Source organism: Patiria miniata, unplaced genomic scaffold, assembly GCF_015706575.1.
Source record: "Patiria miniata isolate m_02_andy unplaced genomic scaffold, ASM1570657v1 HiC_scaffold_24, whole genome shotgun sequence".
Classification (NCBI taxonomy): Eukaryota; Metazoa; Echinodermata; class Asteroidea; order Valvatida; family Asterinidae; genus Patiria; species Patiria miniata.
In genome coordinates, this window is record NW_024037063.1 from 2697755 (window position 1) to 2710231 (window position 12477).

The 12477-nt window shown below is 44.1% G+C and overlaps 1 long non-coding RNA gene across 1 annotated transcript in view; it reads right to left on the reverse strand.

Moving 5' to 3' along the window:
* Positions 1-12477, reverse strand: part of LOC119732080 — a 34353-nt gene that overhangs the window by 12144 nt on the left and 9732 nt on the right. The window contains exons 2-3 of the long non-coding RNA XR_005271512.1: positions 4052-4161; positions 2842-2910 (exon numbers count right to left, since the gene is read on the reverse strand). This is a non-coding gene — a long non-coding RNA (uncharacterized LOC119732080). The remainder of the gene's footprint in view (positions 1-2841; positions 2911-4051; positions 4162-12477) is intronic.

Genomic DNA, 12477 nt, shown 5'->3' on the forward strand with positions numbered 1-12477 from the left:
TAAATATGCAGTACATTCTATGATTGGATCAACTTTTCACTGCAACATGTCAACTTCTGCCATAAAATTCAGCATCAAGCTTGTGGAGGTTGATGACGCTCCTCTTTTAAACCCAATTCAGAGACGTGACGTAAGCGTGACGACAGCCCAGATGCTCGGATGAAGTTGTCCTTAAAAGTGTTGAGACGAGTTGGAAACTTATTTCATGGAGAGGTGTCGATGTCGAGAAGTCAATGGGAGAAAAAAAATCATGTACATATCATACAAATGTTTTCATTTAGTAAAATTTTGGGTTCACAATTTTAACAGAAAATCCTGAACAGAAGAATGTTGCCTTAATTGACATCAAAACAACACGGCTTTAGAGGTAAAGAAAAAAATGCTGCAAAAAGTGCATTTTGGAAAACGTTCACCAGAAATGGATATCTCATAGTTTTCACATACATTTCCAAGGAATGGATATTTGTACAAAATATATTGAACAAAGACACTGACAAAACGGAGATCCGCCAACGTACAGGGCTGGATAGCTCAGTTGGAAGAGCACGGGGACGGTAATCCGGCGGTCGCAGGTCCAAACCCTACTCCTTCCAAATCATATTTCAGGGGCGGATCCAGCTTTGGCCCAAGGGGGAGCTGTCAAGGGGGGGGGGGGGTAAAGCAGGCATGTGTTGTGTTTTTCTGCACAATTTTTTCCTTTTTTTGCGTCCCAAGAGGGGGTTTAGACCCCATAAACCCCGTAGATCCCGGCGCCACTGTACTCATGTCATGAAGCCTTCAAAGAACACACCATGACATTGACAGACGCCGTGAGAATCCCTCAACCCACGTCCATCATAAAACCCTGACACACGTCACGTCAACTGTCTCGACAGCCCACACCGCTCTCCATCATAACTCCTGACGTTATCTTAATACCCATCTGACAACATCTTATGAGGGACAGGTGGACGGCACGGAGGGTCACGCTGTTTGCAGTTTTCAGGTGTTTTTCGAATGAGCGGCGGGGACATGTAGGAAGGCATAAATCATCGTCTGGCAGTTTTACATGATGAGAGTCTTGAGACAAAGGAGTGGAGGTAGATTTTTTTTGAGTGGTCATGGTTAAGGACGGGGATGTGTACGTGACTTTCACGGCTCTCTGAGTATGAGATACGCCTGTTCGGCTGTCATGAGGGAAAGATAGACAGTCCTCGAGATAAGGTATCACGGTCCAGATCATGTTCACGATCACTTTCATATTTGATTCCTCAGAAAAAAAACCACCAAGAGACAAGTTATTTACTCATCAACCTAATAAAGGCAAGGATATTACTCATCCTCATTGAATGTTTGTGGGCAGTTATTTCGATAACTGCATATTTTTTTTTTCATTAGGAAGGGGCGAGGGGAACTTTAAAGTCTCCTAAATTGAGGACGTGTAATTTGATGTTTTCTTTTTATTTGTATGGAAGAATCATGAACCCACTGTGCGCCCTTTTTAGAGACATTTACATGTTTCGTGTTGATCCAGGAAGTTCGAGATTGTCGAGAAGCCACAAAACTTGAACAAGTTTTCAGTATAAAAAAAAAATGACAACCAATCCCATGAAAAATCATCAGTTTCTCAAAATAAAGTTCCGTCTCTCAAGTTGACAATACAGTGTACCATTAAAACAACCCCACAATCTCATGACATTACGTTTTCTCCATTTTTGGACCGAAAATGGCGTCCGAAATCGTTACACTCATGGGTGCACAGAACTAACTGAAGTGAGAATTGGCTACTCCAGCTCATTAGCATGAAAAGTGCCCCCACAACATTTTTTTTGGAAAAAGAAGACCGTTTGGCTTGAAAAAAAAGGGGAGGATTGTGTAAATGTAGCCGAGGAACAACTCCCTGATTTTTGGGCTTCCATCTGAGGGCAGACTTGATAAAATTGCGGTCGAAAATGGGTCCTATTTGCCCGAGAAAGTGGAGGGATGCCATTTGTAAAATGGCCGCATGCGGGCTTAGGAAAGTATCACTTTTCGGTGTGAATATTTAAAAATGTAATTGGACTAACCCACCAAAAATTGAAAAGAAAAGGAAAAATGAAGGACCAGACAATGATTTTTGTTTTTTGTTGAGAAACCCCAGTGATGTCGGCTTGCAAGTTATGTGGCCAATGAACTTTGTTGATTTTACATTGTTTTCAATGGGGCTTGAATTGATTCGATGCAACCTCTTGTCGCCGCATTCTCACCACGCGGCTCTTGTGTTATGGTGTTTCCAGCAGCTTGGTGTCAATACCCTACACAACATAACAACTGTCACCCATCCAAACGCTGAGACGTCAACGACAGTAAATCGCAGTTTTTGTCCGCCGTGACCGCGTGTGTGTACAATGTCTTTCCCATCGACTATACAAGGGTGAGACACGGTAGATATAAATCCTTCGCTTTCCGCTCGGATCAGGGTCCCCGTGCTGACATTTCTAAATGATTGATCGCGAAGAAATCCCATCAAAGTTACGCCGAACATGACCAGATGCTTTTGTGAACGAGCCGACAACCGGGTAAAAAACGGGGAGGGAGTAGTCTGCTAGATCGCTTATCAATTATCCCCTATAGCAGGTGTATCGATATCAATTTTGTAAAATCCTCTATTATTCCTTAATGGTACAATGTTGCTGGTTTGGGGAAAATTAAAGTTACTCAACAATCTCACAATAAAATGTTGCCTTTGAGAAAATGTCTGATGGGGCCGAAAAGACGAACCTCTTACAGAGTTCGATTTGTCAGGTTAGTGTATTTATCTATAGTTAAATGTAGTTAGACCATAGAGCAAGGAACGCTCTATGGTTAGGCTAGCTCACTCACCCCTGAAGTCTTACTACTTTTTATTGGCTCAAGTTCAAACCCCGTCGGCTGGTTCAAAGGTCTTCTTTTCTGCAATGAGAAAATAACATATCATGTATTTTGTGATGCAAAAACTGATGTTGAAACAATAATCGAAGATGTTAAAGTTACACCACTGGGCAACAAATACAATGAAACAATGGATGACATAGTGGCAGTATTTTAGGTAGACTAGAAACTCGAAGACAAAACACAAATAGTAAAAGTAGGAAGCCTAATTTAACACAGATTTTAAATATGATCACACAGTTTTGATGGGTAAGTTCCACAGCTGATTGAAATATGTCTTTAACGCATTAATGTGATTAGTATTATTGTGAAAGTACTCATTTTGTGCAAGTATTTGGTGTTGTGAAAGATCCGCACCGTCATAACGATATCAAAAAGTGATATCTCTGTCACCAACTGCGCGGTCTGCGTGTTCCGCCAGCAGCCATCTTTTATTCCGTGACCTGGAGGTCAAACAGACGGCGGTGGTTTCGCTACAGATTTGTTCCCGCGCTAAAGGAAGCGCAACTGATCGGCCGGCTAATGAAGCTCGTAAATCCCCAGCTCTAAATCTGTCCTCGGCATGATTTGTCGGTCTTTTTGTCCCCTATGACACGACTGGATGTTAGCGATTGAATAATGCTGGAACATCGGAGTTTTGCATTTTATAGGTAATTATATACATTTGCTTTTGCTGTAATTTTCAGAAATGGATGGATTTGGGGGTTAGTATTTTGTAGCAAATATTGTTACATTGACCTGTTTAAAGTTTGGGTTCATATAGATGCTGGAAAAAAAACAAGGACAAATTGCTGCTCTTGTAGTCTGGTTCCCTGACCCTACTTCAGACCAGACGAAACAGATAAATGTATTGACGTCGAGGAATTTTCAGGTCAGGGAACCAGACTAGCTGGCTTGCACCCGTTCACGGATGTGTAACTGATTGCAAACAAAATATGGACTAACTAGTTTGGTAAATTGGTGGAACTATTTGAAAAAATCCCCAGCGTGGTCGGCCGACCATCGTTGGAAATTGAAACAAAAATTCCACTTTTCTTGAAAATGACAGCACGCCAAGTGCTATGACTTCACAGGATGCTTGAGACTATCATTCACTTACAGTCAAGTAAGGTATTTCATAATAATTTGGTATTTTTTTATGTTTGCAAATGTTGTAAATTACCTTTAAATCCTTGGTGAAGAGCTCACTGCTGTAGTTCACGGTGGAAATGGGCTATGCCTTGTTTCCTTTAAGTACGTGGAATAATTTTTTCCTCTCAAATATGATATCTCCTGTGGAAAAGAAAAGGACTTTTATTTTTTACTACTCTTTTGCTCTTGTTGGTATAGGGTACGCATTTTTGGTATGATCACCCTTCCTCCGTGGTTTTCGGCTATTGGATATTTTTTTTGTGGTTACGATCACAATAAACAATGTTTCGTCTTCACATTCTGGATGAACATTATTTTGTCACTGAATTTGCACCAAAGTTTTATTTTCGTCTACATGTACATGTATTTAAAAAAAAGTTTAGTTGTCCACAACGAGACTCTGTTCATAAGTAATTAAATCTGTGCGGACTCAGTCACATTTAAAGTAACAAGAAGAAGGTGTCGAGAGAAAAAAAGAAAGATGGCTGGACACCATTCAACACTAGGGGGCGCTGTTCCGTGACCTTTTTAACAACCAAATTGCAGACATTTTTTTATTTGGCTTCTAATCATTGTACGAATTTGACGGAAAACCATCTAATGCACTGCTGAATACCTGTACGTGCCTCGTTGGCCGGTATAGGTTTCAGAAACAAGGAAGTGCTAAATGCTATGTATTCTATGTATAGATCCGACTCTCGCAGTCGTCAAACTTGAGTGGGTCAAAGGTCACGAGAAATCATCACACACTAACATCATCGCAATCAAAACACGTGCACCGTGTATTTCCGCACTACTGCAAACAACGCTCATGAGAGACGCCTATGCGATGACAAGAAACCGCCCTACCGAGAATACCCTATCAGTCACGAAGCACACACAGCCCGCCCTCTGGGTCCTGCCGCAATCACTCAACTCCTAGTCGCCTTTAAAAGAAAAAATCTTCCAAATCAGAAAAACTTCGAGCGTGAGCTGTCAGCACATCAGCATATCTCCCCCTTCAAAATATCCCCGCGTTTTTCTTCTTTTTTCTCCACCGGCCCGCCTGCTCATGACCGGCCGGGGTTCGGGCCTGACAATCCCCGGTACGGTGCTGAGTGACGACGCGGTAGAACTCTAAAAGGCTCCGCGGACACCGACCCCCGCCGATCTCAATCAACGCGGCCAGTTCCCCAGCTATTGACGGAGAAGTTTTAGGCACTTCAAGAATGGCCAACACGGCTAGGATTAAGTACTGGGACATGCCGTTGATGGGACGGGGGGGGGGGGGGAGATCAGCTAACATAATGGGAGGTGTTTCTTTACTTTGTTTAAGAAAGAGCAAAAACACTTTGATGGATGGAAATTAGCATAGTCAATTTTTCTGGTTCAGTACCTGAAGACGGACCATTGTTCACCCCGGATTTTTTTCTTGACAGAAATTATGACACGGTGAAGCAATTACAGGTGTTGGTGTATCGGATGATGAAGCAGGAATCGGAACATTTCTCCCCTAGGATGAGGGGGAATCCGGGCTGAGTTTCGCAGTCATGTTCCCTTCGGTATTTTGAAGGTTTTTTTAAATTCTAGGTTGTGTCATGAATAACAGCGGCATCCTGTGAACACGAGAAACATTTTGAAGAGTCATTTCATGATGATTATATCCATTCCATTTACCCTCAAGGCATATTGAATTTCGCACACGCATGAGATGCCTGTGCCTTGATGAAATCTGCACAATGACCCACTCTTTGCGAGAGCTAGTCGCGTGCTGATTTCAAACACACACGATTAGTTTTATATTGCAATTTGCATTTTGCCTTTGACGAAGTATTTTATAAACACTGTTTATACCCGGTATACCGGCCGAGGGTTTGCGAGTAAAAATCCACAAACTTACTCGGATGGGACTCGATCCCACGACCTCCTGCTTACCGCTCGACCACCAAACTTGCCATATTTCAGAACGGCTCATGATCATCAAGTCTGTGTATTAATGCAAAGTCATTCTGGTTGTGGAATTCATTTCTGTCAATAATGCCTAACACACGTGTTCAGCCCTTTAGATGTTGCGAAAAGCCAAGCTGCATTCGTGTCCGGGGGATTTGCTCGGCATGCGAGATGGGGATTTGCAGCCGAGCTGAACCCTCGCGGAGTGAAAAGCTCCAGCATCAAATAACGGTCCGAAACCAGGGGAGGTTGAATGACCGCACGACCCATCAGCTAACTGAACTGAACGAGACGGGGTTGTGTAAACTCAGGTTTCAAATTCCAAACGTCCTCTCTTGGTGTCAATAGCGCCCCCTCTCGACATCAATAGCGCCCTCATGTTACATCAATACCGCCCTCCTTGACATCAATAGCACCCTCAAAATCTAATGATATTCAGAACAGGAATTATAGGTTAATGATTAGTCAGCAGTCACAACTAGGTTGCGTTGATTTTGCTGTGAAATTTAATGACGACTGTACCAAAATAGTAAAAACAATCTTCACAAAATCCTTGGATGCCATTTAACATGATCACATCGTGTTAAAGTTTAAATGAGAGCGCCCTCACCGACAACGACTGTCGACAAGGTCAAGATTATATATTCCTCACAAATTATAAGTCATCTTTCACAGCATTATGCGGATTCAAAACATAGTCCAAAAAGTAGCTGGGACAAAGGACACACAGGCCCGTGGCCTAATGCTATCATCAGCTAAACTTTCAGGCAATAATTATACCAATAATCCGGCCAAAAAAAAATGATTTCCAACTGAAAAGAATCAGTCAACACGCAAAATCCCCAGCACTCCTTACACATCGGGGTTGCCTTTCATCCGTCACGCTAGCGGTATACGAGACCCTATCTCCTCCCTCACAGACCACCCCTCATGCCTCGGAGAAGTCGAGTCGCGCTTGTCGAATTCACACCCAAAGAGAACACAGAAAAAAAGCCCCTCTAAACTTCCCTCCGCCTCCCAAAGGGAGGCCAAAGACCGGGCCTACATCAACAGTAGCTAGGAGAAAGCGGTGATGACAAGGGGGTATTTTGAAGCACCGCATTGTTTTAGCCCGGCGGTGGGGTGATGGGGAGAGAACCACGGGTGTACCGAGTATGAGTTTTGCGGCGCAGAGTGAGTCTCGGGTTGGCAAAAGCGCGCGCAATTGATGCTTAGAGCTAGGGCTATGTGCACGGGATCTGATGAGGAGGCGGTGTTTTTGCATCTGCTCCGGCGGTGAGTGCAAGCCAGGCGATTGCTGGGACGTGATTAGGGAACCACGGTGATGAAAGATACAGATGATGACGATAATGACGACGACGACAGAGGAGGCCGCCAAATTTAGCAGTTTTGTGCAATCACTGGTCCAAATTACAGCGTTGTAAAATATAATTATAAAATACTAAATGTCAGGCAGGCAACTGATATCGTGATGAAGAACCTCAACCCTGGTGGTCCATTGCTTCTATGCCTACAGCTCTTTATGGACTTTTCAGCGGTTTAAATTCTGTTACGACTCATTATGACGACTTCTGTGCCTTGTAAAAACGGGAAAGATACTGAATCTAAACACAGACGCTGTAAAACAGTTAACAAACCAAAACAAAAAAGTCTTTAAGTTAATCATAGAGCAAGAAACCTCGTTAATCTCCCGTCACATAATAATCATATTAACACCAACCAAATCGGAGCGATTTCACCATCTTTTTATGGCTCCATGATCCCACGATACAATGACGATGTTATTTATTTACTTAAAAGTTGTCTGACCGATCCGAAGGAAAAACACCACTGGAAGAGAAAGCCAAGCCAATTAATTAATACCTACCCTGAAGGGGAGTCACTAAAAGCCAAACTGTATAAAAAAGCAAAGGAAGCCGACACGGCAGCTCATAATGAATAACTCGATAAGTAATGATGCACCTCCAACCAAACAAGAATGGGGGTTGACAGGGTTCATGAGAGGGGTGCATGAAGGTGCCCCAAACTTTTTGTTCTCCTACATACAAACTCCGTAACTAGCTCTTTTGTTCCGCAACAAGGCTGCACGAGATCCCACAAGAACAACCCTTGCGCATGCACGTACACGACAAAGTTGGAGGGATCATTCCCAAACCTGTTTGTCCCCTACACCTGACAATACTGTATTTAATTAATTAGCCCCAGCGCGGAGCAATTAGCCCCAGCTTTTTTTGTATAGCTGTCATTCAATGGACCGGCTGGTCTTGGGGTGCTGACCGATTATGGCGTATTTACCCCCCTTCGTTAATCCCCAACCAACCCTTTGCGGTGCCGCCGCTGTGGCGTATTTTTTTCGAGGGTCTGGGGATTTAGATTGACGGGCCACTCAAGCGTGATCGGCGGAGCCGCGGGGCGAGCCAGGCCGGACCGCCACCGGCTGGGAAATTTTTTGGCCTCACGCTAAATTTGAAAGTGCTAACTGAGTAGAGAGGCGTCCACTTCATGCACTTACAGCAGTAAAAACATGCCCATTTCAGGCATGTTTGTGTATAACACAGGAAAAGAAGTTTATGGAATAAACATTTGATGGGAGAACTGAAAAAAGTTTGACCATGGTTTGACAAGGCAATGGAACATTTTAATCTCCTCTTTCGAGAATCAATTTTAACTTACAATCTGCCATGAGCCTTAGCTATCGGAAAATTGAGTTCACCTTTAGTGTAAATTGCTTGAGGTTTTTTTTCAGAACATCACTTTTTCATAGGCCTATACATGGTCTTCGTCTGATAGGTCTGTCATTGCACGTATTTCTCTCACTGTAAGTAAAGTTGAATTGTTTCACCACGGAGCAAGGTGATTTCCTTCCTGCCTCTTTCTCGTGGTTTTGGGGGAGGTTGTTTACTGCTCCCACTCGGTAACAACTTCATTAAGATAAGTCGCACGCAATCGCGTTCATCTGGACCCGATGAAGGGCCCACTTCTCCCCCGGCGCCCCAGCTCGTGATCCGGCCCCTTTTCACTAACACCGCGTTCTTGCCAGTCGGGAACCAATTTCATGGATCTGCTATACTTGGAAATTTGCTAAGCACGGAAATATTTGCTCAGCAAAAACCGGTCACCAGCCAAAAAGTCATGCATTGTACACGGTTTGTGACTAGTTCCCAATTTATTCTTGCTTAGCACGTACATTTTCTAAGCATTTTTTTGATCCAAACAGCTCGTTTTTTTTACGAGCACAGCGTACCATTAGAGCGTGTTTGCCGCAGTTCTGTCGTGGGGCCGGGAGGTGGTGAGAGCAGGGTACGGTCTTTCCTGTGTTAGGGGCATGTTTCCCCGGAGTTTTGCCGGCCGAATTGAGTGAACCAATGTCGGTGGGAATTAGGAGCAATGATGGAGTTGATTGGATGGCGCTTGATCGACGGGAGAGACAAGCGGAGGGGTGGGAGAGAGAAAAATAGGCCACAAACATTTTCATTGAACCGCATTTCTTACATTTTCTGCTTTAATACTGATAATCTACGGCAAAACTATTTGGAGAAAGCTATATGGGAGTTGATTTGATGTAAACGAAGGCTGAAGCAGGGTCACAACTTGCCTAGCCGAGCAGCGCCCGAAAGGCTCTGTTTAGGACTTATTTTACTCAGTGACTCAGTCAGTCAGTGACTCACTAACTCAGAAGGCAACAGGCTGGCCTTCGGGTCCTGCAAAAATGTTCACAGAATTACAAAGTCCTCAAATTCATCAATATGGCATACACAATGGTCGACTTGGGCTTGATCCAGACCACAGGTCCCTAACATACACAGTCATAAGGACATATCCAACTGAGTGAACCTTGGAGTATTAAGAGACCCTCCATCATATTTTGAACAGACAGGCGGCCAGTGTGTAATCAATCAATCAAGAAAAGATGGGCCTGCCAATCATATCGTAATTGACAGAACAATCGACCCTCGAAGAAACCTTCGTAAGACTCCTCAAGGTAAGCGGTACCGCGTCCCGGCCTGTCAACTTCGGAACTCTGGTCTCCCCCAAAATCTACCCTCCTCTTAGAACCCTAATGACCCCATCGCTTTTTTTTTTCTTCAAGCACCAGGACCGTTCAGCAACCCGGGGAGTAATTTTCGGCTCCTTGAGATCCTCAAAGGGCCGTCAATATCCCTCTTTATTCCCTCATCAGAGGTTCCCATTCACGCCAGACAAACCCCTGGACTTACACAGGGTTGTCCGGAGCCCACTGCCCCATTGTTGAAGGGGTCCAAACCACGGCCTTTGTGAGCCCCAACAATGGGCACGTTACTGACGAGACAGAAAAGAAAAAAAAACTCCGAGTCTTAAAACCCCGGGCGGTGCATCACAGAGGGTTGGAGGGAACAAAAGCCCCAATCCACGGCTTGTCAACTTGCATTAGCCCCGGCTTATTATGCTTGTATAAAGTGAGAAAAATAGATTGGGCGGAGGGGGGCTCGGAATGGTAGAGCGAAAGCCGTGGCCATACATCCAGCTTCACTTCACAAGTCCTCGACCAGACTTCTTTGCAAAAGGCCCCCGTGACATTACCGCTTTGGCCCTCACGCTGTTGATTTACTTAACGAGTGATGGGGATTTAATTGCGAGATGACGGCGGCCCACATCACACGGAGTCGGCCCGTTCTCCCCAAAGAAACACCACGTCAACAAAACAACTTACCACCCTGCAGCGCCCAGAGCTGCCAGGCCGTGGGACGCCTGCAGTTGACAGGACCACACCACTACTCTGCATGGGGGTGATCATGTTAGTGAAAAATATTCAGCCCACTGGTTGTCCGCAAAAAAGATCCAACGTAAACTTCCCCATTAAAACCTAACATAGGAAACATATCCAGCGAGTGCAAAGGGTACCATGATTCAGAAAGCAACTTTTCAGTTTAGAAAGAAAGTAATCAGATCTGAGGTCCAGCCACTCTCGCCCCCTATTGATAAATCAGCGGGACTTGATTTGCGACATGTGTTGTCTGCATCTTACGACTCGGGCGGAAGTTACTAGGGGACAGTCGGGTCATTTATCACCAAATTTCATCAACATGAGCGGAAACACGCGGCCAAATACACAAGTAGATTTTTCTCTCTCGGTCTCTCTCTCTCTTTTTTTTTTTTACAGTTGACAAAAAAAATCATCATCGTCGTGTCGATTGAAGTGGGGTTAGAATGAAATGAAAGATTGCGGGACGGGTAACCTTCGGTTCATGCACGTCCTACATCAATCAGCAGTCAGCCAGGGAATTTTTGGCTCCTTTTTTCAATATGGCGGACTGGCGGTGCCAATTTCTGGCGGGAAAAGATGCCATCAGCTGCCGTGATGAGAGCACTGTGTCGTCTGTTTTGCTCGTGTGGTTCTCAAAACATTTCTGTTCTCGTGGAAAAGGATTTCCCCCCCAACTTTCTTGGAAGGTTGGTAAACTGAAAAGTTGTTGGGGATAATAAGAGCATGGCAAATGGAAAAGAAGAAGCCAAGAATATTGCATTGCGTTACCAAAGCCTGGCATAAAGTCGGGAGAACCTCTCCTCAGGAAGGGTTTGAATCAGGGGGGTGCATCGGAACTGGATACCTGAGTACCGACCGCTGACGTCTGGAACCGGTTCCAGATTAAAATGGGATCGGTTACCCGCAACAAACTTTACATAATCTCAGTCACTTCTCAGACAATGAAAAATAAGGGTTTGAATGTAATTTGTGGGGAATTTTCAAAATGAAGACTAGGCTCCATGATACATGGAAAACCAAAACAGATTTCACATTGATAATAGCATTTTAACGCGCGACGGAACGACGGTCGCGAAAGCCCTTCAATTCAGACAACTTTCGGGATTCGAATTTTGAGATTTGGTTTCTTTGACGAATTACGGGCACTTGTGTTTTACTAGTTTGAGTATAAAAAGAGGAGTAAACTTATGGTAAAGTGTTGGGATTTTGCTCCCATACCAATTGGGATACCTAAAAAAAAATATCACGAAAACTACATCCAGCTTGGGCAAGAAATATTAAAGAAATTCCAATGTTGTTCCTCGAGAACGTCGTAGCATACGAAATACACGCATAATCCGTGTGCCAAATCCGTGATACACCATCAGTGTTTCTGAAGAGCGCCCTCTGTACCTCCAACGGCCGAACCATGGCATGCATGGATGTCAAATTCATAATTCCAGCCGTCTGGTTTGCACGTATTGAACATGTACATGCGTATTTGTAACGGCTGTGAATGTGAACGATTATGGCGGAAATCTTTTGAAAATTAAAGAAGGTTTTTTTTTTTATTCCCCCGAATAAAAGTACAAGGTGCAGTCTCTGAACTAAGTTCAACCCGGGCCCTTTTGTATCGGGTGATATTCATCAAGTTTGACAACCGGAAAGAAGGAAAAACATATGTATTTCAGGTGAAAGGGAAACACAAAAGACGGGAATAAGTACGAGTAAGCGATGAGGTGTGTGGGCCAATCTGACGTCGGGACTTTTATGGTCTGTTGACTCGTGTTAAAGCCCGGCTGTAG